Source organism: Pinus tabuliformis, chromosome J, assembly GCF_031772625.1.
Source record: "Pinus tabuliformis cultivar Carrire ecotype Pingquan chromosome J, CPIR1, whole genome shotgun sequence".
Classification (NCBI taxonomy): domain Eukaryota; kingdom Viridiplantae; phylum Streptophyta; class Pinopsida; order Pinales; family Pinaceae; genus Pinus; species Pinus tabuliformis.
The window spans coordinates 273746420-273752162 of NC_142295.1; positions in this window are offsets into that span (position 1 = coordinate 273746420).

A 5743-nucleotide genomic window follows, 5' to 3' on the forward strand; every position below is an offset into this window, starting at 1 on the left:
CTTAATGATATAACAAATATAACCATAACACATATTTCAATTTCAAATAATTACAAATAAACAACAATTTTTTTGAAATTATAATTTATATATCTACTTATTATTAGAATTTATATTATTTTAATCACTTGACATTCATATTACTATATACCAAGAATCTAATTAGAAAACAATAGATAGAATGAAACATATACTAGGAATCTAATTAGAAAACAAGAGCTAGAATGAAATATATACTAGGAATCTAATTAGAAAACAATAGCAAGAATGAAATATTCAGAATTATTTGTAAAAATGATCAATAAAGAGGAACCATCATCATCTATGGTTGTTACTGGAGATAGAAGAAAGATGGTGAAAATGCAAATTCCAAACACTACTACGAACTTCGAAGTAGCCATTGAAATTGACCCAAATAAAAAAGAAAAATTATAGAAGGAAAGAAATGAAGAATGAATGAGATGATGTAATAGCCCCGTTAATGTAAATATTATTTATTTTACTACAATCAAACAAACTATTATTTTTCAGAAAAGATAAACTATTTTTGAATTAAGTTATGAGAAATAATTTTGCAGTTATTAGTGAAAATAATGTTTCTTTAATTAATTAGGTAAAAGAAGCACGTACTTATTCCAAGAAAAGAAACTAAATCTTGGAAAGTATTTGAAGAAGAAAAGATCAAGAGGATAGGGGTATATGAGATCAAGGAGAGGAGGAAGATAATTGTGCTAAGAGGTTAGGCAGTTGTGTTAGCTAAGTCTGGTTAAGACCAGATAGCTGGAGACACACTTAATCTTGAATGAGAAATAATTCCCTCGAGCAGGGATAGCACGGGGCGAGATATACTGTTATAGTAAACCTCATGGTAGGGAGGTAAACACAATGCAGGTCTATGTATAGACCAAAACAGGAGCAACCAAAGACTGATAAGTTGAAGAATCGGTTGTAAGTCATAACATTGGATAAGTGGTGCTCTCTGTTTGAAGCTTACAACATGTGTAGATTAATAAGTCTTAACCTGTGAAATCAAATAAGTATTATTCAGTAAGTTTAATTCTTGTTGGTTATCCCAGAGATTATATCAGTACAAAGCCTTTTAATAGAGGTAATGAATTATGTGCAAAGCTATTAAACATAAATTACATGAATAAGTATAAGAGAAAATAACACCTTTATTAAGTGAATGAAGATTGCAGTAAATATCTAGATTATAGTAAATATCTAGATTGCAGTAAATAACTAGAAAGACGGTGCACATAACCTTATGGAAGATGAGCTAGTAACACAATATTTTCAATAGTGAAGTCAGATAGATATATATTGACTTACGTCCTATAGATAGAAAGTGCAGTTGGAATAATTTACGAGCTTTTGATCCATGGGGAATATTAAGTTTAAAAGAATGTCAAACAAATTGCATAGGAAAGTAAAGATTCCTTTCTTTTAAATAGCAAAAACCCTTATAGGGTTTAGTACTTAATATACAAATAATAAACATGAAAAACATAAAAAAATCTTGGAATAACCTCTTTCAATAAATAGAAATTTTGAATAAAAGCTATACCTGCATTCACAGACTCCAAGAGAACTGAAGCTAGAAGAAATAACAGGTATACTGAAATAGTCCGACACTCCCCGAGGGATTACATGCAGGCTGAATACCTTACAAAAGGTTAGTAGGCTTAGCATGTAGATTCTAAAGAAGAAATTGAAAGTTATAAATGCCAAATATTTAAGGAATTCCGAGCTATCACCAGAATTGGACATGGCTTCATTATAAGACAATAAAACACTAGACAAAGTGAGGAAAATTGTCTATTCCTTCACCATATCAAGAATAAATAGAGATCTTTCCTTTAAATAGAAAACTAGAATCATTCCTTATACAAACTCTAGATATGCAAAAACAGTATGTATTAGAGATAGTACTAGAATTACAAACAATGGCTAGGGCCATTTTAATATTAAAGCATGAAGCGAGTATTACAGTGGTACTCTGGCTCCCATAAGCTGAGAACGAAATGTAAAACTAAAAGCATAGCAATGAAACTATACAGCAAGCCAACCCTCTAGCCAAAGAAACCCTGATAAAAAAATAACTTAATAACTGAAATACCTGGTGTCTGGTGGATTCTTGCTCTTGGAAGACGAAGCTGGAGATGGGGTTTCAACATCAGTACCCTTTGAAGATTGTGGTACCTGGAAAGGGTTTCCGCGTATAGATAACAAAATCATGGATTAGCATTATCATATATATAAAAATTTATGTAATGTAGAAAAGAAAGGCATAACGAAAAAGAAATAGTTACCATTGTATAACCACCCAGAAACCCTGATGTCGCAGTTGAACTCTAGCATGCTCGAGCGTTGAAGGAAAATGGCCAGCAAACTTGGAAGAAAACCAGGAGCTGAGCAATAGAACTGAAGAATAGGTAGGCACTCACATCAAGCAAAGAGATCCATGGTAACAGGTTCTAAGTCAGCGGACCAGAGCAGAGGTGAAGCCCATCGAGGTTTCGAAGAAGCAGTATAATGAACATGACCAAAATCGCCAAATGGTAAATGTCAAAACCATTGAGAACCGAATGATCATCCCAAATGACAAGGGTCGTTGATGAGGGAAGTTGATCCCAAGAAAAGTGTTGCAAGTAGCCCGCTTGGTGTATAACAGTACGCCACCTAGGCTAGGACAACCAAGGCCTTTAATGGAGCTTAGACCGTTAGCGAACCTTGAGAAAATAAAATCTAAAGCCTAATCAACTTGTACTGAGAGCTAAACAAGTTGAGAACGTTGTATTAAAGGTTAATTAATACTGCATGTATGTGTTACCGCAATAGGTTATGAGAGACCCATATGGAATAGGTTCATAAGATTTTATTCATGCCTTTCTCTAAGTATTTTTTTGAATATCGTAAATAGAAAAGTGATTAACATGTTAGGTTGTAAAGTAAGTATGGTGGTAATCTAGTAAAGGATTCAAGTTTTATTTACTATGATATTAAAAAAAAAAATTGTGTTGTTTTATAAAATGGATGTGTTACATATGGTATCAAAGCGGACTTAGGTTTCCAAAACTAAGACCTGTGGGGTAAGAAATAATAGTCCTCATGATGTGCACATAGCAGGAAACAAAGGTCAGTATGAGGCAAACTTGGAATCTGCTACATGGTTCCGTATTGGGAGCGGGACCAACACCATTTTAGGAAGGAAATCCTGAGGTCTAGGTGCAACTGGGGGATGAGTCACAAAATCCCAATACAGACATCCAGACGACTATACACAAATTGAAAGGTGAAATGGCCCGACTCAGAGCAGACAATGAAAGATTAACGCAGGAACAAGAAAAGATACTGAAAAGCCTATTGGATAGACAGAATCATCGACCCTTAGTCCCTAGCCTAGAGCGCGGCCATACAATTGGGGAACAATAATTTCAAACTGAAAATGTGGAAACCAAGGGAGGTGAAGAAAACCAAGAAGAAGAATCAGGTAATGTGTCTGATCATAAGGCTAAAAAAAATAGAAAATTGAACTCAAAGGCAATTTTTGAAAAATCAAGCCTCCTCTCTTCGATGGAGAGCAAGAAGAGGCGGCAGAAGCATGGTTGGTTAACATGAATAAGTACTTACAACTGTACGAGTATGATTTCAATCTGAAGGCTTGTCTGACAATTTTCCAACTTCAAGGGAAAGCCACATTATGGTGGGAGGAGGTAAAAATGGTCTATGGTGTTAATGAGAAAAATATAACATGGGAGAAATTCCAATTTTTTAAAAGAAAAATATCTTACTCGAAGGTTTTGCAATGAGAAGGCAAAAGAATTCCATGATCTCCACCTGGGCCAAATGACCATGGATGAATTTATAGCAAAATTTACATCATTATTGTGGTACATCCCTTATATTCATGAAGAAAAGGCCAAAGTACAACATTTTATCAGCAACCTTCCATTGTTCATGAAGGAAAGGTTGGAATTCGACAACCCAAAGACTATGGACAAAGTCATTCAGAAAGCAAGATTCTGCTATCAGCAAAATAAACCAAAAGGTGATTCGAGTAAAAAGTGGGCTGATAAAAAGGGAATTAAATTTAATCTCAACCACAAGGGAAATAAGGGCATCAACAAAAAAGGTTCATATAAAGGGAAAACTAACAAAACTATGAATAAACCCATATTTAAAGTACTTGGTGAGATCAAGACAAATGAACAGGCTGGCCGAAATGAAGTTGAATTTATTAACAGACCACCTGGGCAGTGTTGGGGGCGCAAAGGGTCACATTACATCAAAATTTGTCCTCGCCACAAGGGATCATATTAGATATCTCAAATTCAAGAGCCGTCTACGGTGGGAGAAGTGGCTAGAAGCCTTTGAAAAATTAATGCAGTGCTGGAGGAACACTAGGTAGAGTTTCGCCAACTATGGTTGAGTTTGAAGGTACTATTTTTTACTAGACCCATTCTATTTTAATAGATCCCGGGGCCACTTTAAGTTACGTTAGTCCCAGGATAGTGGAACGATGTAAATTACAAGTTGTTAAATTTAAAAGCCCATGGTTATTATAGTTAGCCGCAGGAGCAAAAAGAAGAGTTTTGTCCAAAGTAAGAAACTGTCCTTTAAAAATAGCTAGTCAACCTATTATAGCTGATATGAATGTGTTACCCGTGAGGTCATATGAAATTCTCATAGGTATGGACTGGTCGGAGAAACATTGGTCCCTCATAAATTGTAAGACAAAAAATGTCAGTTTTCAGGATGAATTAGGGGCGAGACAGGAAAATAAAGGTGTGCGTAAATCTCTACAATTAAGACCTATAATAGCCTCCCAGTTAGCCAAATACATCGGAAAGGGTTGTCAAGCCTATGCCATCCAAGTGGGGTATGTTGACTCAAAGGAGAAATTTGTATCCCTTGAGAACATACCTGTGATACAAAATTTTCCAGATGTATTTCCTAAATAAATACCAGGTTTAACCCCAAAAAGTGACATAGGCTTTACCATTCAGTTAATTCCAGGAGCTGCCCCAGTTTCTTGAGCACCATACCAAATGAGTATACCAGAACTAATGGAATTAAAGATGCAACTCCATGAGTTTCTTGATAATAACTATATCCATCCCAATGTGTCCCCTTAGGGAGCTCTGGTATTATTTGTTAAAGGGAAAGATGGAACCCTGCAAATGTGCATGGATTACCACCGGCTAAACAAGATGAACGTTAAAAATAAATATCCGCTTCCTCGTATAGACGAGCTTTTTGACCAGGTGAAGGGTGCAACCATCTTCTCAAAGATCAATCTCCATTCTAGGTATCATCAGATCAGGATCAAGGAGGAACATATTACAAAACTGCTTTCAAGACACATTATCGTCATTATGAGTTTGTGGTTTTATCTTTTGGGCTAACTAAGGCCCCAGCTACCTTCATGTGCCTCATGAATAGAATTTTCCATCAGTGCTTAGATAAATTTGTATGAATATTCATTGATGACATATTGATCTAAACTCGGAATATGGAGGAGCATAAGGAACATCTCTGCATTGTGTTGTATGTCCAAAGAGAACATCAACTATACGCTAAGTACAGTAAATGTGACCGCTTTAAGGAGAAAATGCAATACTTGGGACATGTCATCACCAAAGACGGGATTGCGCTTGATTCAGAAAAGATAAGAACCATTATGGAGTGGCCAGTGCCAAAGGATGTGGCCGATATAAGATCATTTAAGGGCCTGACTAGT